The sequence below is a fragment of the Hyla sarda genome, chromosome 4 (assembly GCF_029499605.1).
Source record: "Hyla sarda isolate aHylSar1 chromosome 4, aHylSar1.hap1, whole genome shotgun sequence".
NCBI lineage: Eukaryota > Metazoa > Chordata > Amphibia > Anura > Hylidae > Hyla > Hyla sarda.
In genome coordinates this window covers 396,169,626-396,193,778 of record NC_079192.1, presented here as the reverse complement: position 1 = coordinate 396,193,778, position 24,153 = coordinate 396,169,626, and the positions used below count along the sequence as shown (strand labels likewise).

The 24,153-nt window shown below is 45.4% G+C and overlaps 1 protein-coding gene across 1 annotated transcript in view; it reads left to right on the top strand.

Moving 5' to 3' along the window:
• The window catches only part of CCND2 (cyclin D2), a 648,494-nt gene that overhangs the window by 161,517 nt on the left and 462,824 nt on the right, over positions 1 to 24,153 (top strand). The window lies entirely within an intron of this gene.

Sequence of the window (24,153 nt, the reverse complement as noted above, 5' to 3'; positions counted from 1 at the left end):
AGGGGGCGTGATGGCAGTCATGCCCCCTCCCATAGACTTGCATTGACGGGGCGTGGTTGTGACATCACAAGCCTCCGCATCGACATTCATCTGGCACAGAGCGATGTTCGCTCCATGCACCGGCAGTCTGGGGTGCCGCAGCCGAGATCGCGGGGGGTCCTTTGGATAGAGGATAAGATGTCTAAGGGCAGAGTTAAATTCACGGTTTCTGATCCCAAGCTCTGAACTACATTCTTTAGCATGAAACAACTACTTCTTAAATAGTGGGTATATAGTAAGAGGACGTCTGGGCCGAAGGAATTGTATTTCCTATATTGCATTTAGTTTAGCAGTTTTATGGGTAGACTGTATATATCTTTTCGTGTGTTTTACTAGTAGATGAAACCAAACAAAAAATGTTGATGTGTATCATTTACGCAGGAGTGATATGTAAGGATGTTACCAGCTGCGTACAATGGAATTTAAGATACGTTCAAGTATCTGGCATAATGTAGAAAAACCGAGAACTGTTGTGAGGCCAATGATGTGCGAGTAGAACTCGGGTTGTGTAGACGTTTAACATCTTCTGAACACGTGTAGGTTTCAGTAGGTGTCACTATTGTCAATGATTTCACTTACAGTAACAATCAGATATATGTTTATCTACTTGTTTGGCTGCTAGGAAACTAGTAAAGAAACCAACACCTTAACACGAAGATCTTTAGAAAACCTGATGTCAAAGAACCAAAAGTGGAGTAGCAAAATGACCCTTGGATGGCGCTGCTGGTTCCAATGATGATGATAAAAAACTGTAGCCAGAGATGTAGATAGTACAAAACACTGGACAGTTTAAGAACATTAAAAACAATAAAACAGGATTACGCGTTTCAGGGGAGTCTTCCCCTTCATCAGATCAGTGTGTCCGGGCTGTCCGGGCATGCTGGGAGTTGTAGTTTTGCAGCAGCTGGAGAAACACTGTTTGGAAAACACTGATTTAAACCATAGCAACTTCCAGGAAGTCTAAAAAAGGGTGCGACTCTCCAAATACACAAACGCTCAACCCTCGTAAATCTAACGCTATTGATGTGGTTATAAGTTTTTCTAATTCATTTCGGTAATGCTGATCGGATATTGTAATATGAATGTTGCCTTGGGAACCTAAGCAGATGCGTTAAAAAGGGTGTGAATAGTTCCCCCCTATAACTGATGAGATGGCAGAAATAATGCAGGAGATGAGTTTGCGGATCTTTTGGGAGGCAGTGACTACATACCATAGGAGGAATTTACTAACACTGATGTTTTATATGCAAATCTTAAAGAGTATCTGTCATATCCCACCCCAGTACCTAATCCTGGGCATATATATATATATATATATATATAGGACGTTTTACTACATTCATGTTTACCAACAAGCGATATATCTGTTTCTAAACCAACTCTTTTTGAGACACAATGTAGGGGGGAAGTATCTACAAAGGGATTAATCTCAACCATTTATAACATATTGAATTCCCTCATATACCGAGACAACCCGAAACATAACTACATGAAGAAATGGGATGATTACTAAGTCTACTTGGCGGAATATATGGGTTCAAGCTGCGAAATCCTCTTCGTGTATAACGCACAAAGAGAATCAATATAAGATTCTCTTCCATTGGTACCATACACCAGATGTGCTGAACCGTTTTTACCCACAGGTATCGTCAAGATGTTGGCGATGTGGCTCGGTTTCCGGAACCCTGCCACATATATTTTGGGATTGTCAATCCCTTCGCCATTATTGGCTGGAAGTTCAATCTCTGATAGCGAAGACTGTAGGGATACATATTCCCTTATGTCCTCTTACTTATATTCTGAACGTCCCACCTCCAGGTGTAAGAAAACATAAACTTAGGCTTTTCCATTACATACTTACCGCAGCTAAATGTTTATTGGCCCAAAATTGGAAAAAATCCGAACCCCCACCAGCTCAATCACTTACTGATAGAATCCTTGAGGTCAGACGAATGGAATATTTATCAGCGATTTCTGAAAATAGACTTACCCATTTTAACAATATATGGAAGGACTGGGACGGCTTTATAGAGAATACCATCCCCCGGTGAGGCAGAGGAGGTCCGGATACTGTCACATGAGCTTGCATATACTTTTCATTATAATATCTTATGTTTCTTAATTTGTCTTTCTAACTATAATTTTTCTACTGTTATCTTTACCCCACTTTTTTTTTTCCTTCTCCATTCTCTGAACCATATTTTAGCCAAAATATGTCATCTTATAATTCTTTTATCCCCAGTCCATTATAAATCTTGTTATAAATGATAGAGAGGATTACACTTCTACTTGTGTATACAATATGTTCTTTATTAACGTTATAGAGAATAATGGTTAGGTTGCATGAATACTGTTACTAATTTTGAAAGGCATCATCACATGGCAACCTTGCTGTATCATATAGTGATATGCCAAATCTTATTCCTTATTGTAATTAGATGTGTACGTTCATGAAACTGAAAGTTATGATTACAAGACATATCTGAGTGAATTATACAATTAGAGGACTAACAATTTATTGGTTCGGATTCAGATAATACCGATATATTTTTTTTTAATTTGTTTTCAATGTCTGTTTTTTCTTTTTTGATTCCCTTACTGTTAAAATGAAAAATTGTTTATAAAATATAAAAATAAACAGTTATATAAAAAAAATAATAAAAAATTTGTGTCTAGCACCTATATTTCTCTCACAAATACCTTCTTTCAGTTGTTCACTTGTTTTGTCATTCTGTGCGTTGGAGGGGGCGTGTCGTCACCTACCACACATTCACTTCCCTGAGTCTGCTGTGTTGTGCTTCATCCAATCAATGCAGGCTGCTCTGTAACCCCCTCCTCTCTATTTTCATGCTGCAGTCTGAGAGAACAGGAGGGAGCACAGAGGAGTGCTAGTCCCACCCTTACTTCCTGGACTTTGTCTGAGTCTGTGCTTCAGCCGGGACAAAGATTATACTGCAGCCCGACAGGATTATGCTCTGGATGGTATGGGAACACCTCTAGTGTGTTTTTTTTTTTTTTTTTTTTTTTTTATAAGCCATGATTTCTTTAAAAATGAGATAAATGAGATTTTATGAAGTATATTAGAAAAGTGAAAGGGGTATTACAGAAAAAAACTTTTTTTTTTCTTATATATCAACTGGCTCCAGAAAGTTAAACAGATTTGTAAATTACTTCTATTAAAAAATATTAATCCTTCCAATAATTATCAGCTACTGAAGTTGAGTTGTTCTTTTCTGTCTGGCAACAGTGCTCTCTGCTGACATCTCTGATACGTTGACATGACCGATACGTTTAAAGGGGTACTCCAGTGGAAAAACAAATGTTTTTCAAATCAACTGGTGCTAGAAAATTATACAGATTTGTAAATTACTTCTATTTAGAAATCTTAATCCTTCCAGCACTTCAGCCACTTCCTTCCAACACATCAGCTGTGGTATGCTCCAGGGGAAGTTGTGTAGTTCTTTCCAGTCTGACCACAGTGCTGCTACTTCTGTCCATTTCAGGAACTGTCCAGGGTAGGAGCAGCAAACCTCTTCTGCTCCGGACAGTTCCTGACACAGACAAAGGTGTCAGCAGAGAGCACTCAGACTGGAAAGAACTACACAATTCCCTCTGGAGCATACAGCAGCTGATTAGTTCTGGAAGGGTTAAGATTTTTAAAGAGACATAATTTACAAATCTGTATAACTTTCTGGCATTAGTTGATTTGAACAAAGTAAATAATAATTTCCACCGGAGAACCCCTTAAAGGGGTACTCCACTGGAAAACCTTTTTTTTTTTTTTTTTTATCAACTGGTGCCAGAAAGTTAAACAAATTTGTAAATCACTTCTATTAAAAAATCTTAATCCTTCCAGTACTTCCTTAAAGAATATAGAATTTTAGGTTTCAATTTTTGTGGTTGGATGCCATGAAGTTATCAGTTTACCCTGTTGCTTTTGTTTCCTTCTGGGTTGGGTGCTGCACATATTTCACTGGCATTGATCCACAAACTACCATGTTAAAAAGAACCAGCCTGTATACCTCAGTAGGCACACACCCATGTATACTTGTGGTGAGGGTGTGATGAGGGCAGATGTTGTTACCCTAGGGGCAGATGGCATTAACCCCTTGTGTTCGTGACGCCAGGGCTTGGTTTAACCTCTTCACCACCTGAAGGTATACCGCTGGATCCTGGGCTAGGCACTGGGCAAATAATGACTCCGACGTCAAGTTACGGAACAACAACAGCTTTACTGAGGTAGACAGGTGTAACAGTCCTGACAGCTCAGTTAGTCCCAAGGAGGTGACCAGTGACTTTAGAGACTTTAGGGCTCGCTGGGACTTATAGTGGATTTGGACAATTTGCTGCAGGCCCACGCTGACTTGATACAGACTGATCTTGACTGACTTGACTGACTTCACAGACTTCACCCCATATAGAGCTTACCAGGTTTTATGTTCACTTGTGGGGTTGCGGATTTGTGAAAGTGTGGCTGCGTGGTAGGCTTTAGACTTCTTCAGGACACCAAACACGTTCTCTCAGGACTTGACCTTGCTGCATTCAGTAGGGAACTACACAAGAGACTGAACTAGCTCCTCCCAGGGTTTTTATCTACTAAAACATTATATATACACATAAGACACAAACACACACACACATACAGCTCTGCTTCATAAGAGACACAAACACTAACACACGCAGCTCTACTTCATAAGAGAAACAAACACTAACACACACAGCCCTGCTTCATGAGAGAAACAAACACTAACACACACACAGCTCTGCTTCATAAGAGAAACAAACACTAACACACACAGCTCTACTTCATAAGAGAAACAAACACTAACACACACAGCCCTGCTTCATGAGAGAAACAAACACTAACACACACACAGCTATGCTTCATAAGAGAAACAAACACTAACACACACAGCTCTACTTCATAAGAGAAACAAACACTAACACGCACAGCCCTGCTTCATAAGAGAAACAAACACTAACACACTGTCACGATGCCGGCTGGCAGGTAGTGGATCCTCTGTGCCAGAGAGGGATTGGCGTGGACCGTGCTAGTGGATCGGTTCTAAGTCACTACTGGTTTTCACCAGAGCCCGCCGCAAAGCGGGATGGTCTTGCTGCGGCGGTAGTGACCAGGTCGTATCCACTAGCAACGGCTCAACCTCTCTGGCTGCTGAAGATAGGCGCGGTACAAGGGAGTAGACAGAAGCAAGGTCGGACGTAGCAGAAGGTCGGGGCAGGCAGCAAGGATCGTAGTCAGGGGCAACGGCAGGAGGTCTGGAACACAGGCTAGGAACACACAAGGAAACGCTTTCACTGGCACGATGGCAACAAGATCCGGCAAGGGAGTGCAGGGGAAGTGAGGTGATATAGGGAAGTGCACAGGTGAACACACTAATTGGAATCACTGCGCCAATCAGCGGCGCAGTGGAGCTTTAAATCGCAAAGACCCGGCGCGCGCGCGCCCTAGGGAGCGGGGCCGCGCGCGCCGGGACAGGACCGAGGGAGAGCGAGTCAGGTACGGGAGCCGGGGTGCGCATCGCGAGCGGGCGCTACCCGCATCGCGAATCGCATCCCGGCTGGAAGCGGAATCGCAGCGCCCCGGGTCAGTGGATCTGACCGGAGTGCTGCAGTGAGGAGAGTGTAGCGAGCGCTCCGGGGAGGAGCGGGGACCCGGAGCGCTCGGCGTAACAGTACCCCCCCCCTTGGGTCTCCCCCTCTTCTTAGAGCCTGAGAACCTGAGGAGCAGACTTTTGTCTAGGATGTTGTCCTCAGGTTCCCAGGATCTCTCTTCTGGACCACAACCCTCCCAATCAACTAAAAAAAAATTTTTTCCTCTGACCTTTTTAGATGCCAGAATCTCTTTGACGGAGAAGATGTCCGAGGAGCCGGAAACAGGAGTGGGGGGAACAGATTTGGGAGAGAAACGGTTGATGATAAGTGGTTTAAGAAGAGAAACGTGAAAGGCATTAGGAATACGAAGAGAAGGAGGAAGAAGAAGTTTGTAGGAGACAGGATTAATCTGGCACAAAATTTTGAAAGGACCAAGATAGCGTGGTCCCAACTTGTAGCTAGGGACACGGAAGCGGACATATTTAGCGGAGAGCCATACCTTGTCTCCAGGAGAAAAAATGGGAGGAGCTCTTCTTTTCTTATCCGCGAACCTCTTCATGCGTGATGAAGCCTGTAAAAGAGAATTTTGGGTCTCTCTCCATATGATGGAAAGATCACGAGAAATTTCATCCACAGCGGGCAGACCAGAGGGCAAGGGGGTAGGGAGGGGGGGAAGAGGGTGACGGCCGTACACCACGAAAAATGGGGATTTGGAGGAAGATTCAGAGACTCTGAAGTTATACGAGAATTCGGCCCATGGTAGAAGATCTACCCAGTCATCCTGGCGGGAGGAAACAAAATGTCGTAAATAATCACCCAAGACCTGGTTAATTCTTTCTACTTGTCCATTGGATTGAGGATGATATGCAGAAGAAAAGTTTAATTTAATCTTGAGTTGTTTACAGAGAGCCCTCCAGAATTTAGACACGAATTGGACGCCTCTATCCGAGACGATCTGCGTAGGCAACCCGTGAAGACGAAAAATGTGTACAAAAAATTGTTTAGCCAACTGAGGCGCTGAAGGAAGACCAGGAAGAGGGATGAAATGTGCCATTTTGGAGAATCGATCAACGACCACCCAAATAACAGTGTTGCCACGGGAAGGGGGTAAGTCAGTAATAAAATCCATACCAATCAGAGACCAAGGCTGTTCGGGGACAGGCAGAGGATGAAGAAACCCAGCGGGCTTCTGGCGAGGAGTCTTATCCCGGGCACAGACAGTGCAGGCTCGCACAAAGTCCACAACATCCGTCTCCAGAGTCGGCCACCAATAGAAGCGAGAGATGAGTTGTACAGATTTCTTGATGCCTGCATGACCTGCGAGATGGGAGGAGTGACCCCATTTGAGGATGCCGAGGCGCTGGCGTGGAGAAACGAAGGTCTTTCCTGGAGGAGTTTGCCTGATGGAGGCTGGAGAAGTGGAAATCAGGCAGTCAGGAGGAATGATGTGTTGCGGAGCAAGTTCAACTTCAGAAGCATCCGAGGAACGAGAGAGAGCATCGGCCCTAATGTTCTTATCGGCAGGCCGAAAGTGGATTTCAAAATTAAATCGGGCAAAGAACAGAGACCACCTGGCCTGGCGAGGATTCAGCCGTTGGGCAGACTGGAGGTAGGAGAGGTTCTTGTGATCGGTGTAAATAATAACTGGAAATCTTGATCCCTCCAGCAGATGCCTCCATTCCTCAAGTGCTAATTTAATGGCTAGAAGCTCTCGATCCCCGATGGAGTAGTTCCTCTCCGCCGGAGAGAAGGTCCTAGAAAAAAACCCACAAGTAACAGCATGCCCGGAAGAGTTTTTTTGTAGAAGGACAGCTCCAGCTCCCACTGAGGAGGCATCAACCTCCAATAGAAAGGGTTTAGATGGGTCAGGTCTGGAGAGCACAGGAGCCGAAGAAAAGGCAGACTTGAGCCGTTTAAAGGCGTCTTCCGCTTGAGGAGGCCAAGACTTGGGATCGGCATTTTTTTTGGTTAAAGCCACGATAGGAGCCACAACGGTAGAAAAATGTGGAATAAATTGCCTGTAATAATTGGCGAACCCCAAAAAACGTTGGATAGCACGGAGTCCTGAGGGGCGTGGCCAATCTAGAACGGCAGAGAGTTTGTCTGGATCCATTTGTAGTCCCTGGCCAGAGACCAAGTATCCTAAGAAAGGAAGAGATTGGCATTCAAACAGACATTTCTCTATTTTGGCATAGAGTTGATTGTCACGAAGTCTCTGAAGAACCATACGGACATGCTGGCGGTGTTCTTCTAGATTGGCAGAAAAAATCAGAATATCGTCCAGGTATACAACAACACAGGAGTATAAGAGATCACGAAAAATTTCATTAACAAAATCTTGGAAGACGGCAGGGGCGTTGCACAGGCCGAAGGGCATGACCAGATACTCAAAGTGTCCATCTCTAGTATTAAATGCCGTTTTCCATTCATCCCCCTCTCTGATGCGGATGAGATTATAAGCACCTCTTAAGTCCAGTTTGGTAAAGATGTGGGCACCTTGGAGGCGATCAAAGAGTTCAGAGATGAGGGGTAGGGGGTAGCGGTTTTTTACCGTGATTTTATTAAGACCGCGGTAGTCAATGCAAGGACGTAGAGAGCCATCTTTTTTGGACACAAAGAAAAATCCGGCTCCGGCAGGAGAGGAGGATTTACGGATAAAGCCCTTTTTTAAATTTTCCTGGACGTATTCAGACATGGCAAGAGTCTCTGGGGCGGATAGAGGATAAATTCTGCCCCGGGGTGGAGTAGTGCCCGGGAGGAGGTCAATAGGACAATCATAAGGCCTGTGGGGAGGTAGAGTCTCAGCTTGTTTTTTGCAAAAAACATCCGCAAAGTCCATATAGGCCTTAGGGAGACCGGTTACAGGAGGAACCACAGAGTCACTGCAAGGGTTACTGGGAACCGGTTTTAGGCAGTCCTTGGAACAAGAGGACCCCCAACTCTTGATCTCCCCAGTGGACCAATCCAGGGTTGGAGAATGAAGTTGAAGCCAGGGAAGTCCAAGGAGAATTTCGGAAGTGCAATTGGGGAGGACCAAAAGTTCAATGTTCTCGTGATGAGATCCGATGCACATTAGAAGGGGCTCCGTGCGGAAACGTATGGTACAGTCCAATCTTTCATTATTTACACAATTGATATAGAGGGGTCTGGCGAGACGGGTCACCGGGATGTTGAACCTGTTGACGAGAGAGGCCAAAATAAAATTTCCTGCAGATCCGGAATCCAAGAAGGCCATAGTAGAGAAGGAGAAGGCAGAGGCAGATATCCGCACAGGCACAGTAAGACGTGGAGAAGCAGAGTAGACATCAAGGACTGTCTCACCTTTGTGCGGAGTCAGCGTACGTCTTTCCAGGCGGGGAGGACGGATAGGACAATCCTTCAGGAAATGTTCAGTACTGGCACAGTACAGGCAGAGATTCTCCATGCGGCGTCGTGTCCTCTCTTGAGGTGTCAGGCGAGACCGGTCGACCTGCATAGCCTCCACGGCGGGAGGCACAGGAACAGATTGCAGGGGACCAGAGGAAAGAGGAGCCGGGGAGAAAAAACGCCTCGTGCGAACAGAGTCCATATCCTGGCGGAGCTCCTGACGCCTTTCGGAAAAACGCATGTCAATGCGAGTGGCTAGGTGAATGAGTTCATGTAGGTTAGCAGGAATTTCTCGTGCGGCCAGAACATCTTTAATGTTGCTGGATAGGCCTTTTTTAAAGGTCGCGCAGAGGGCCTCATTATTCCAGGATAATTCTGAAGCAAGAGTACGGAATTGTACGGCATACTCGCCAACGGAAGAATTACCCTGGACCAGGTTCAACAGGGCAGTCTCAGCAGAAGAGGCTCGGGCAGGTTCCTCAAAGACACTTCGAATTTCTGAGAAGAAGGAGTGTACAGAGGCAGTGACGGGGTCATTGCGGTCCCAGAGCGGTGTGGCCCAAGACAGAGCTTTTCCAGACAGAAGGCTGACTACGAAAGCCACCTTAGACCTTTCAGTGGGAAACTGGTCCGACATCATCTCCAAGTGCAGGGAACATTGGGAAAGAAAGCCACGGCAAAACTTAGAGTCCCCATCAAATTTATCCGGCAAGGATAGTCGAAGACCAGAAGCGGCCACTCGCTGCGGAGGAGGTGCAGGAGCTGGCGGAGGAGATGATTGCTGAAGCTGTGGTAGTAGCTGCTGTAGCATCACGGTCAGTTGAGACAGCTGTTGGCCTTGTTGCGCTATCTGTTGTGACTGCTGGGCGACCACCGTGGTGAGGTCAGCGACAACTGGCAGAGGAACTTCAGCGGGATCCATGGCCGGATCTACTGTCACGATGCCGGCTGGCAGGTAGTGGATCCTCTGTGCCAGAGAGGGATTGGCGTGGACCGTGCTAGTGGATCGGTTCTAAGTCACTACTGGTTTTCACCAGAGCCCGCCGCAAAGCGGGATGGTCTTGCTGCGGCGGTAGTGACCAGGTCGTATCCACTAGCAACGGCTCAACCTCTCTGGCTGCTGAAGATAGGCGCGGTACAAGGGAGTAGACAGAAGCAAGGTCGGACGTAGCAGAAGGTCGGGGCAGGCAGCAAGGATCGTAGTCAGGGGCAACGGCAGGAGGTCTGGAACACAGGCTAGGAACACACAAGGAAACGCTTTCACTGGCACGATGGCAACAAGATCCGGCAAGGGAGTGCAGGGGAAGTGAGGTGATATAGGGAAGTGCACAGGTGAACACACTAATTGGAATCACTGCGCCAATCAGCGGCGCAGTGGACCTTTAAATCGCAAAGACCCGGCGCGCGCGCGCCCTAGGGAGCGGGGCCGCGCGCGCCGGGACAGGACCGAGGGAGAGCGAGCCAGGTACGGGAGCCGGGGTGCGCATCGCGAGCGGGCGCTACCCGCATCGCGAATCGCATCCCGGCTGGAAGCGGAATCGCAGCGCCCCGGGTCAGTGGATCTGACCGGAGCGCTGCAGTGAGGAGAGTGTAGCGAGCGCTCCGGGGAGGAGCGGGGACCCGGAGCGCTCGGCGTAACACACACACAGCTCTGCTTCATAAGAGAAACAAACACTAACACACGCACCTCTACTTTATAAAAGAAACAAACACTAACACACACAGCCCTGCTTCATAAGAGAAACAAACACTAACACACACACAGCTCTGCTTCATAAGAGAAACAAACACTAACACACACACACAGCTCTACATCATAAGAGAAACAAACACTAACACACACACAGCTCTACTTCATAAGAGAAACAAACACTAACACACACAGCTAAACTTCATAAGACAGACACACACAGCTCTACTTCATAAGAGACACAAACACTAACACACACACAGCTCTGCTTCATAAGACAGACACACACACAGCTCTGCTTTATAAGAGACAAAAACACAAATACACACATAGCTCTACTTCATAAGAGACACAAACACTAACACACACACAGCTCTGCTTCATAAGAGAAACAAACACTAACACACACAGCTCTACTTCATAAGACAGACACACACAGCTCTACTTCATAAGAGACACAAACACTAACACACACAGCTCTACTTCATAAGAGACACAAACACTAACACACACACAGCTCTGCTTCATAAGACAGACACACACACAGCTCTGCTTTATAAGAGACACAAACACTAACACACACACAGCTCTACTTCATAAGAGACACAAACACTAACACACACACAGCTCTGCTTCATAAGAGACAGTTTGTCTTATCACGCATCAAGATCTTTCCTGCTTCCCCCGCACAGCGCCCTCTTCTGGCTTTCCTCTGCTCATCTAAAGATTTCTTCAGCCAAGTCCCCGGCCACTAAGCTCCCTCATTCCCGGGCCACTAAGCTCCCTCATTCCCGGAGTTGTCCCATCTTTCTTCAGTGCAGTTGCTTCTAGGGGGCGTGGCTTACATAGACTCAGAGAGAGAACTGCAAGCCAGGCCCCATAGACAGCATAAACGTCACATGATCTCTGTCTCCAAGGGTGGGGGCCAGAGGCAATTAGGGGAAGAAAGCTGAGACAGAGTGGACGCAGGATAGATCATTTTGCTACGTCTCGCACTGATTTGGGCTTTACAAAGCTCTGCAATGGTGCATTATTTATAATTACTTGCTTGGGAAGTTATATTTATCATTACATGAGGGAATTAAATAGATATTTTACTTAACTGGACTACCCCTTTAAGTGTATCTGATACATAAGCACTCTTCTGGAGACCTCTTGGACTATCAAAAAAGGCAGTCTGCTAGATCAGTAGTCCCCAACCTAGTCCTCAAGACCCACCAACATTCCAGATTTTTTCAGTTACCGTACTCCACTGGAATAGAACAGGGGAAATGTCTAATCCTAGACTGTTGGCGGACCTTGAGGACTGGGTTGGGGACCTCTGTACTAGATAACCTGCATAGACCTTAGTAGTTTGCTGCACTGGCTTGCTTATGTCCCTGCTGCCTGCATAGTAGTGCCAACCTGCCCTTACCTTCATTACTGAGCCACCTATGGCACTAATATACAAATGTTCTTCAAGCTGACAAAATGGCTACCTTTAAAGGGGTACTCCACACCAAGACATCTTATCCCCTATCCAAAGGATAGGGGGATAAGATGTCTGATCGTGGGGGGTCCCGTCGCTGGGGACCCCCGCGATCTCGGCTGCGCCACCCCAGACATCCGGTGCATGAAACTCCATGCCGGATGACTGGTGAGGCAGGGCGGAGGCTCGTGAAGTCACAGCCACGGGCCGCTCGTGACGTCACTGCCACGCTCCCTCAATGCATGTATATGGGCCACGCCCCCTTCCATCGACTTGCATTAAGGGGCGGGACCCCCACTATCAAACATCTTATCCCCTATCCTTTGGATTGGGGATAAGATATCTAGTGGTGGAGTACCCCTTTAAGATTACAATTTAATGGCGAGTGTCACGAATGAAGTTGTGAAGGCATGTTGTAGTGTCTTCAGTGTTTATGTGCTCGGGGGTAACCTTATGTTTCCCATTTAATTTTGAGGATGGGTGGTCTTGGAAGAACTTTCTCCCAGTAATGTATATGGGGGTACAAAGTCTTTTGAAATATGACCAGATCTAAATCTTTCGACAAAGTGCCAGATGGGCATGGGCCCGTTGTCACCTTTTTCGACTAGTGAGGCACGACATCTGACCCCCTGGCTTCCTGGTCACAGCCTGCACCTTATTTACTTCCCAACAGAAACACTGACAGCAGGGTGAGGATCATATGATATGGTTGGCAGAGCTCGGGTATAATATCACTTTGCTTTGATGATACAATTACGTTTCTAACAGGTCAAAAATATCGAGTTATTAACCAAATCACCAACATCCTGTCCATCATTTCAATTCAATTGTTTTCAATAAATTTTTATAGACTTTCATTTGATATCCATTGTTTTATTGTACGGTAGCCTTACCAAGGATGCCCAAAACTCTGTTTTTGAGATTCATTTGACCCCAAGGCTTTGCCCTTTCTGTAATAGGAATGAGATACTGATCTAATGACTTCCCGGTGAGCGTGTGCTTATACAGAGAGGCCAATCTTAGCATGAAGAGCTGCAGAGCTTTGTCTCTCGCTGAATGTAGCTACCCTATCTTGGTCCTGGATCCCTTATTCTTACATCCTGTATTATACTCCAGAGTTGTACTCAACATTCTGCTGGTGGGGTCACTGTGTACATACATTACATTACTTATCCTGTACTGATCCTGAGTTATATCCTGTGTTATACTCCAGAGCTGTACTCACTATTCTGCTGGTGGGGTCACTGTGTACATACATTACATTACTGATCCTGTACTGATCCTGAGTTATTTCCTGTATTATAATCCAGAGCTGTTCTCACTATTCTGCTGGTGAGGTCACTGTGTACATACATTACATTACTTATCCTGTACTGATCCTGAGTTATATCCTGTATTATACTCCAGAGCTGCACTCACTATTCTGATGGTGGGGTCACTGTGTACATACATTACATTACTTATTCTGTACTGATCCTGAGTTATATCCTGTATTATACTCCAGAGCTGCACTCACTATTCTGATGGTGGGGTCACTGTGTACATACATTACATTACTTATCCTGTACTGATCCTGATTTATATCCTGTATTATACTCCAGAGCTGTACTCACTATTCTGCTGGTGAGGTCACTGTGTACATACATTACATTACTTATCCTGTACTGACCCTGAGTTATATCCTGTATTATACTCCAGAGCTTTACTCACTATTCTGCTGGTGAGGTCACTGTGTGCATACATTACATTACTGATCCTCTACTGATCCTGAGTTATATCCTGTATTATACTCCAGAGCTATACTCACTATCCTGCTGGTGGAGTCACTGTGTATATACATTCCATTACTTATCCTGTACTGATCCTGAGTTATATCCTGTATTATACTCCAGAGCTGTACTCACTAGCCTGCTGGTGGAGTCACTGTGTACATAATTCCATTACTTATCCTGTACTGGTCCTGAGTTATATCCTGTATTATACTCCAGAGCTGTACTCACTATTCTGCTGGTGAGGTCACTGTGTACATACATTACATTACTACTCCCGTACTCATCCTGAGTTATATCCTGTATTATACTCCAGAGCTGTACTCGCTATTCTGCTGGTGAAGTCACTCTGTACATACATTACATTACTTTTCCTGTACTGATCCTGATCTATAAGGCAGTATATTCAGTTGACACATCTGCTTTAACTAGTATGTAAATTTCAAGTTTGAAGCCTGCAGAATGGTGAATGCAGTATCAAGAATGCAATGTGGTGATTACGCTCAGTTTTGTACTGTAGTGTTTAGAGCACTGCATAAGAATTCATGCATATTCCAATAGTACTTCATGGAGAACATGGCTTACGCGACGGCAGGTGGTCCTGGCATTGGCCTCTGTGTCACCGGTAGAAGTTATTCACTTCCAAATTAGAGTAGAAGTCAAGTGGCCATCTGTCCCGTGACATGTGTCCCCAATCTCAGATGTTAAAGGGCTTTAGAACCCATCGATTGTCCTTCTAAAGCGCCGTATCTCCCTCCGGAGGACGCTGCACTTTTATCTCTCATTGAACATCAGTAGCTGAGAGCAGCGGATGGCGATGTCACCTTCATCAGGTTTCTGCCTGCCATATACTGTTACCGGGCAGCTCACGAGTACTTTACATCACGATCAGAAATGGTGCAAAACTACAACTCCTAACATGCCCGGACATGTTAGGAGTTGTAGTTTTGCAACATCTTGAGGTCCACAGTTTGGATACCATTGCCATATACTATACAGACAGAAGTATTGGGCCACCGACACATTTAACCTCCAGGATCTTTATGAACATCCCTAAATTCATAGACATTAACACGTACCTGTCAGATCCCCCCCCCCCCCCATAAAAAAAACTGTTATATGTTGTTTTCTGTGTCTATGACCCATATTTCTCTCAGAATTACCTTTTATTTACTTGCCATCATTACTCAGTGAGGTTTCAGTCCATGTAGAGGCATGGGACGTGTCTCTTCTCCTCACTGTTATGACTCCTCCCCATCACCCTCCTCCCTCACTCTGCTCTGACTCACAGAGGGTCGGGAGCATGCACAGCAGCTCTGGACCTGCCTGCAGCCCTGTCAATCACTCATGGTGTCCATGACCACTGGACACTGCAGGACTGGTATGTGTCCCATGAGGCAGGGGGACACCTAGTGGCCACTTTTTTGACTGGCCTTTTCAGTATGAAATACTGAGAATTTTCTGATGAAAGCAATTGCAAAACATATTGTGTTTGCATGCTTTATAATATATCAAAAGTTATTGTATCTGACAGTGCCTATTTAACTTAGACTTGCCCCCCTATGCAGTTATAACAGATCCCACTCTTCTGGGAGGACTTTGTAGGAGATTTTGGATGGTGGTTGATGGGAATTTTTGCCTATTGATCCAGAAGAGCATTTGTGAGGTCAGACACTGATGTTGGATGATAGGTCCTGCCTCTCAGTTTTGGTTTTGGTCCATCCGAAAGGTGTTGAGGTTCGGGCTTTGTATGGCCAGTCAAGTTCTTCCACACCCAACCATGTATTTATGGGCCCTGATGTTTGCACTGCGGCGCATTCATGGTCCCACAAAGCTGGAAGTCTACAATTATCTGATGCATTAAAGAGTACCTGTCATGTTCTTGTAAAATGTTATAATCCTCTCAGTTCACTGCCCCAATCATGATAAACCACCCCCTGCCTTTATTTTTATAATTTTTTTCGTTTTCTACCTTGATATTGTTCTGTATTGTCTGCTCAGTCTCGGTCAGATTTTGCCAAACCCAGGCCCATCAGATTCCAGATAAAGAAGTGGGATCAGTCACTCCACCCCAAAATCAAGTGGTGGTCGCTTTACACCACTCCATCCAATGCTTGGCATCATGCTTGGTGATGTAAAACCTACATGCAGCTACTTGGCCATGGAAACCAATGCCATGAAGCCATGGTGGACACAGTTTTTGTATTGATTTTAATTCCAGATGAGGTTTGGTCTCAGTTATTGTGTCAGCAGATTGTTGGTGACTTAAAGGGATTCTCCGGTGCTTAGACATCTTATCCCCTATCCAAAGGATAGGGGATACGATGCCTGATCGCGGGAGTCCCGCCGCTGGGGACCCCCGGGATCTTGCACACGGCACCCCATTTGTAATCAGTCCCTACAGGAGTGGGCGTGATAGCTGTGACGTCACACGCCGCCGGCCGTGTGGTCGCGGGTAGTCAGACCCGGAGCGAACACGCTCCGGGGACTGATTACAAACGGGGTGCCGTGTGCAAGATCCCGGGGGTCCCCAGTGGCAGGACTCCCGCAATCAGGCATCTTATCCCCTATCCTTTGGATAGGGGATAAGATGTTTAAGCACCGTAGTACCCCTTTAAATGCACTATGCTCCTCAGCACTCGGGGACCCCTCTCTATAACTCTCCATTATATGGCTGAGATGCTGTGGTTCCTAAACGCTTCAACTTCCTAATAATACTACCCACAGCTGATCCAGGATGGAGGAAATTTCAGGGATGAACTTGTTGCAGCATTGGGTCCTATTACAGTATTATGGTGGTATCATTGACCTTTGTAGAGGGACCCCATTCGCAAATGTATGTTAAGGTGACTGCAATGGTAAGGGCTGGATTTTATATACCTGGGGTAATAGCACTGAATGAAACACCTAAATTCAATGAATAAAAGTTGTGCCCCCATACTTTTGTTGACCAATAGGCTTGTTTGAAGAGATGTGTCTTTAGGGCAGGTTTAATATTGTGACTATATGGCTGGAGCTTCATGTCCTGGCGAACACCTTTCATTGTTTTCTAGATAGAGATCCAAGCTTTAGTAGTAGCTGTGCCAGATATTATAGTTTAATTGAAATTACTAGAATAGGATGAAGCCAGGGGAAACTGTAATACTAGGCATATCCACTACTGGACTCCACCGACTTTAAGGGGTATTCCAGGAATTTTTTTTTATTTGACTATGCTACAAGGGCTGTAAAGTTAGTGTAGTTCATAATATAGTGTCTGTACCTGTGTGTGATGATGGTCCCGCAATTGTTCTGTGATTTTCACCCCAATATTTATTTTTAACAGCTATTTTTCAATTGCTCAGGTCTTGGGTTTTTCCAGGTTGCAGTTCGTCGGGACATTACATCACTAGTCAGGTGATGACAGGGAGCCTGTCTGCTTCAATGGGTAGTGTGACGCTGTGTGTGAGAGAAATAATTTTGCAACAGCTGAAGGCACCCTGGTTAGAAAACACTGGTCTTTTAAATGGAATGCCACAAAAAGATAGCCCCAGCATTGTGGTAATCTCACAACATAACCATTTTGCCCCAAGACAAACACTAATCCTTCCTAAGCATGTCCATTATTGTCTGCCAGGTACGTACTAAAATCACCTTATGGTGAAGAACCCTTTAAAGAGGTTTTCCTGCACCTTAGAAAAAATAATAGAGTGCCTAGGGATGGGCGGTATGGCCAAATATGTGTATTGCTGTATTTTTATAACTTATGGCGGTTCCACGGTATATAACGGTATTCCCGCCTCCCCCCAAAATCAATTATTAGCCCAGCTGCGCTGCCCCCATTGGGGTACTACTCACGTCACTCGCAAGCGCTGCCCTCCTCGTTCTGTATGATGCGGCCGCCGGCGCTGACACTTTATACTGTATCCCTATGCCCGGGCTGCAAAAGGTAAACAAAAATAAGCTAACGCATGTCCAACGTCGGCCTTAGGCTGGGGACGTGAACGTCGGAGAGCCATCAGCCTATCACTGGCCGAAGCGATGTTCCGCCTTGGCCGGTGATAGGCTGAGCCCACTGTCATGTAAGAAGCCGGCTTTTTACATGCAGTGCGCACAACCTATCACCGGCCAAGGCGGAACATCGCTGCGGCCAGTGATAGGCTGATGGCTCTCCGACGTTCATGTCTCCAGGAAGCTGGTCCGGACCGACCGTGAAGGGGAGTTAAAGTTTATTTTGTTTACCTTTTGCAGCCCAGGCATAGGGATACAGTATAGATCAGTAGTCTTCAACCTGCAGACCTCCAGATGTTGCAAAACTACAACTCCCAGCATGCCCGGACAGCCAACTGCTGTCCGGGCATGCTGGGAGTTGTAGTTTTGCAATATCTGAAGATTGAAGACCACTGGTATAGAGTATCAGCGCTGGCGGCCGCAACTCGCGGGTCAAATATGATTAGTTCCCCGATGTGGGGACAGCGCGCTGCGGCTGATAATTCATTCATTCCCGAGGGGGAGGGGCCAAACCGGTATTGCGGTATGGGTAAAAATTCATATCGTGCCGCACAAAAATTTCGGTATTCGGTATGAACCGGTATACCGCCCAGCCCTAAGAGTGCCTAGGCAAAAATACTTACCTACTCTCAATCCTCCTCTTGTCCAGCTGCAGCTGTTTTGTTTTTTCTCCCCGATCCCCCGCGGCTCATATCTTCTTCCTGCTGCGGAGACAAGATGGAACACTACCATGGCCAGCGATTGGCTAAATGAAAAGGCTGGGTGCTTGTCTTGGTTGAAGAAACGAGCAGTGGAGGACCGTAAAAAGAACTGGAGCTGCAGCAAGACCAGTAGGGAACAGGAAGTAGGTGAGTATAGGTTTTTTCCCAACATTATATAATTTTTTCTACAGTGCCTGGATACCCCTTTAGGATTAATAGTCTCTTAAAATCCTTAATAACCCCTAAACTTTGTCCTGTGAGGGACCTGTCAGATTTACTGCCAGATTTCCAACAGATTTTATATGACCGCTGGGTGTCAAAGCAAGGAGTCACTTTGTGACCAGCTTATTGGCAAGGGAGCTTTGGTCAAAAGTGGAGAAGCCCTTAAAAGATGTTATCAAGGATTTAAAATTAAAATAAAATAAAATACACCTGCTTTCTTCTAAAAACAGCACCACACTTGTGCTCTGGTTGTGTGTGGTATTGCAACTCAGCTCTTTTAATGGAACCAAGCTGCAATACCACGGGAACGAAGCTGCAATACCACACACATACAGAGAACAAAAGTGGCACTATTGCTGGATGATAGCAGCTATTTTTTCTAATCCAAAATAACTCCTTTAAATATTGGATCATTAAAGGGGTACTCCGATGGAAAACTTTTTTTTTTGATGCCAGAAAGTGAAACGGATTTGTAAATTATTTCTATTAAAAAAATCTTTACCATTCCAGTTATTTTTAGCAGCTGTATGCTACAGAGGAAATTCTTTTCTTTTTGAATTTTAATTTTCGTCTTGTCCACAGTGCTCTCTGCTGACACCTCTGTCCGTGTCAGGAACAGTCCAGAGCAGCATAGGTTTGCAATGGGGATTTTCTCCTGCTCTGGACAGTTCCTGACACGGACAGAGGTGTCAGCAGAGAGCACTGTGGACAAGACAAAAAATAAATTTGAAAAGAAAATAATTTTCTCTGCAGCATACAGCTGCTAATAAGTACTGGAAGGGTAAAGATTTTTAAATAGAAGTCATTTACAAATCTGTTTAACTTTCTGGCACCAGTTGATGTTTTCCACCCAAGTACTGCTTTAAGAACTAAATGGAGTTACAGAATTCGGTATAACAGATCGGTCAACAGCAGTTTGTTGATGCTTTCGAGGGTAAAGAATACTTCTACTAAAAAATAAGCATTTTTAATGTCATTTTCAATAAACTGTAAGTTGACTCAAGGCAGCCAGGCTGGGGTCAGGGTATATACACTGCGGCCTACAACAACGCTACGCTTAGTACAGATAGTTCTATAACCCTCCTTCAGCGTGTCCAGTGATGTCACATTTATAATAATAGAGAATTAGTACATTGTGCAACGGGCCAGAAGTTTTTGTACCTTGTGATAGAACACGATTAACTTATACAATTTGTTCTTTCTGCATCTGCAGCAAGTGATAAATTCCATGTGCAATGGATAGCCGCTCCTGGGGGAATGTGGGGAAATATATATGCGGAAAATCTGAAATATCAGATGAAATGTAAGAGACAACTTTCTTCTACTACAGGACAGAGAAATGAACGTTTGTAGAAAACATAGTTCCCGGACTGTGGTGCCCATAATAACCCTTTTATTTTATCTACCGTGGCCCCTTCATACCGCCCGCCCAATAAATAACCACAGACCCGTTTCTTGTGCGTGAAGGTCGACCACAACTTTATTAGCTTTAACTTGGATTTCATTATGTCTGAAGCCGGTTTGTTTGGGACAGTACATATCCCAGTAATGGTCACTATATTCCGACCACCGACTCGCTGGAGGCCATGTTGGCACTACAAACTTTTTTTATTTTATATTGATTTATCCAACCACACACCGTGACAACCAGAGAACCGGAACGCTAGGACAGGAGCAGTACCTCTTGACTAAATTCACTGGAAGGAAACTTGTGGGATGGTCTCCTCAGAAAGAAGAGAACAACCCTCCTAGAGTACCTTATTTTTCGCCCTATAGGACGCTCTGGCATATAAGACGCACCCAATTTTAAATTAGGAAAATCTAGAATACAATGTAAAGTATAGGTCACAGTGATCTTCAACCAGCGGACCTCCAGATGTTGCAAAACTACAACTCCTGGCATGCCCGGACAGCCGTTGGCTGTCCGGGCATGCCAGGAGTTGTAGTTTTGCAACATCTGGAGGTCCGCAGGTTGAAGACCACTGGTATAGGAGGTAATACTCACCTGTCCCCGCCGCTCCGGACCGTCACCGCTGCCCTGGATGTCTCCCTCCATCGCTGTCGCTGCGTCCCGGGGTGTCCCCGTTGCTCCGGAACGTCTCTGCTGCCCGGTATCCTCGCTCTCCATCGCCGCCATCACATCGCTACGCACGCCGCTCCTATTGGATGACGGGGTGGCGTGCGCGACGACATGATGGCGATGAAGGAGAGCACCGGCCATGCAGGGAATCCTGGCACGGAGCAGACACTGAGGAGGCAGGTAAGGTCCCTCCCGATGCTGCCGGGTAAGTGTATCACCTTTGCTTCAGATGCGGCGGTCAGCTTTTACCGCTGCGTCTGAAAGGTTAATACAGGGCATCACCGCGATCGGTGATGTCCTGTATTAGCCGTGGGTCCCGGCCATTGATGGCCGCAGGGACCGCCGCGATAGGTGTGTATTCACCGTATAAGATGCACCAACTTGCCCCCCCCCCAGTTTTGGGGAAGAAAAAGTGAGCCTTTTACGGCGAAAAATACGGTAAGCCTAAAGGTGGCCATAAAAGGATGACATAAAAAATAAAAACACATTTACCTGCCCTGATCCACCATAGGAAGTCTTACAAGCCAGGTCCTTGAGAAAAGGTATGCACTTTAGCTCTCCTTCAGAATTAAAAGTTGTCTCTCTATAGATACCTATTGTAGGTAGCTAGACAATAAGCACCTTCTAAGAGCTACATCAAAAACTTCCCACCCAGCCAACCAGCACCCTGCTCAGTCCTGATAATGGGCAAGAACCTTAAACCAGCTGTCTACAGTAGAGCGTTTCTTCCTTTCGGAGGAGACTCTGGTTTGGATAATACATTGCAAGACTTGTAAACGGGTCGGACAGTGACCTTTAGGGTAAGCATCTCCATTAGTTGACACTAAAAAGATAGACAAGTAATAAAACTTATGTCTTTAATATCCCTTTGGTTTTAGGTTAGTAGGTGATTGTTGTTATTTTGACCCTTGGTACCTCTACTTTGAGTGGATTGGGCACCCTCCAAAAAAATATGGTTCATGTCTATGATTTGTATCTCGATACACTTGCCTTGGCCAAGTGTCCATGCCCTCTAAATGGTGGGGGGATGGGGAGTAAGCTTCTGCCAGACTTCTCTAGTGTTGGCTTATATTCTCAGAAACAAAATGAGTTGAAATTCAACAAGTCTGAATCTTCTCTGCCCCATCATGATCTGTTGAGGAAGAGTAGGGGGGCTATACACATTAGATGGTTGGTCGATCTTGTTGAACATCATGGAAAACCCTTCAATGGATAGGGGATAAGATGTCTGACTGCGGGGGGGGGGGGGGGATATCGCTGCTGAGACCCCCCACAATCTCCCTGCAGCACCCGCTGCGTCTCTAGTATCGGAAACCTCCGGGTTTTCGGGACTGAGGACGTGACATCACACCACGCCCCATCCATTCATGTCTATGGGAGGGGGTGTCACGCCCCCTCCCATAGACATGAATGGAGGGGGCATGATGTGACGTCACGTCCCCAGTCCTGGAAACCCGGATGTTTCCCAAACTGGAGATTCAGCAGGGAGATCGCGGGGGGTCTCAGCAGTGCCCCCCGCGGTCAGACATCTTATCCCCTATCCTTTGGATAGGGGATAAAATATTTTTGCCCGGAATACCCCTTTAAAGGGGTTATCTGCCATTAGGGGACTTGAGTACTTACCTGCCAGACAGTAACAGACATGCTTAGGAAGGATCCATGCTTTTCTGTAGGCTAAATGACTGTGTCGTGATTCCATCATAATGCTGGTGCTTTCTTTTTGTGAATTGGCTATTTCCTGTTGGAGTTCCCTCCCACTTACCACAAGTCCCAGCATCATTTGTTTGTAAATGTTTTTTCCTCCCACGCATCAGTCACCCCACCCATTCTTGTTAAAAATAAACACTGGGGCAAAGATCTCATAAGAACTGCGAAACCAGTTATTAAACACAGGTACAGACACTATATTATGAACTACACTAACTTTACAGCCCCTGTAGCATAGTCAAATAAAAAAATATATATATTGGAATACCCCCTTTAATAACCAGATCATTGGTCAGTTCTGTGCTAAATTGATAAGCATACAATGACTGAAACCTTATCTTGTTTAAAAAAATAAAAAATAAAAAAATAAATGAAGAAAATAGAAAAAGTAGGTCATTCGGACTGACAGAGGCAAGTCTCAGAAATTTGGGGATGTAGGCAATGATAAACTGCCAAGACCATGAGCTCAGGGACATTGGACAAGGACATTTATTTCAGTAAAACTGTCTGTTCCAGTGCAGCTAAAAACTGGAATTAAATTTTAATTTAGAGCAGATTATTCTGTAAATTCTATTTGTGCTCTATAAACCTGACCTGGAAGATGTGTTAAATAGTATAAACATCGAATTAGCACAAATTACCATACAGCACGGCCAAAGCAAATGTCAAATCAGCCTTGTTTTGTTGATGCAGCAGAGCTGGGTTTGTCCGAACAGCCTATTGTGAGGTCATCATATGTTGTCTGTTGTTTTACGAAGGACTTAAAGCAAATCTGTTGTCTCTATGGACAAATTCGGCTTTACTGCATCTTATTGTTTAGCCAATTAAAGGAGGTTGTCCCAATGGTATTTGGTTTATGGTCATCATAAACTGTTGTCTATGCAGTAAATGGTCATTAAATAACATTAGTACATTTGTCTATTTGGAACTAGGGTTTTCTGATTTCCATAACTTCTTTCCTAGACCCAATTGTGGTGTCCCGGTACCGTATTGCATACCGTACCTAGTGTAGAGGTCCCCAAAGTAAGAGTAACTAAGGTCAGGTAGGGTCCATTAGGTGGGCAACCCCTAGTCGCCTCTCCTCAATTCGAATTCTCTAATGTTAATACATGTATATATTTAATAATAATATATATCTAATATAATGTATAGTACTTACCTTGTTTAGCGTCGCCGGACCTTTGGTCATGTGACCATGTTGAATCTCCTCTATGGTATGTTGGAGGACCTTAGGAGGTCCTTGGGTCATGTGTTACCTACAAATCTTTTTAATGGTGATTGACATCAGTATGGACCAATTAGCACTAGTCCAGCCCGTGCCCATATAAGGGAGCTGTAGCCAATTATCGCTCTGTTGGGTTGCTGCTCTCGTGGATGCCGGACTAGCAGGACGGATCTGCGCAACTTTCAAAGACACGCTAGGCTTCAAAACATACCCGCCTCAGCTGAACTAAAACCGTGAGTTCTAAACTAGCCCCGCTATTGCTAGCGTGATTACTGGACCGCAA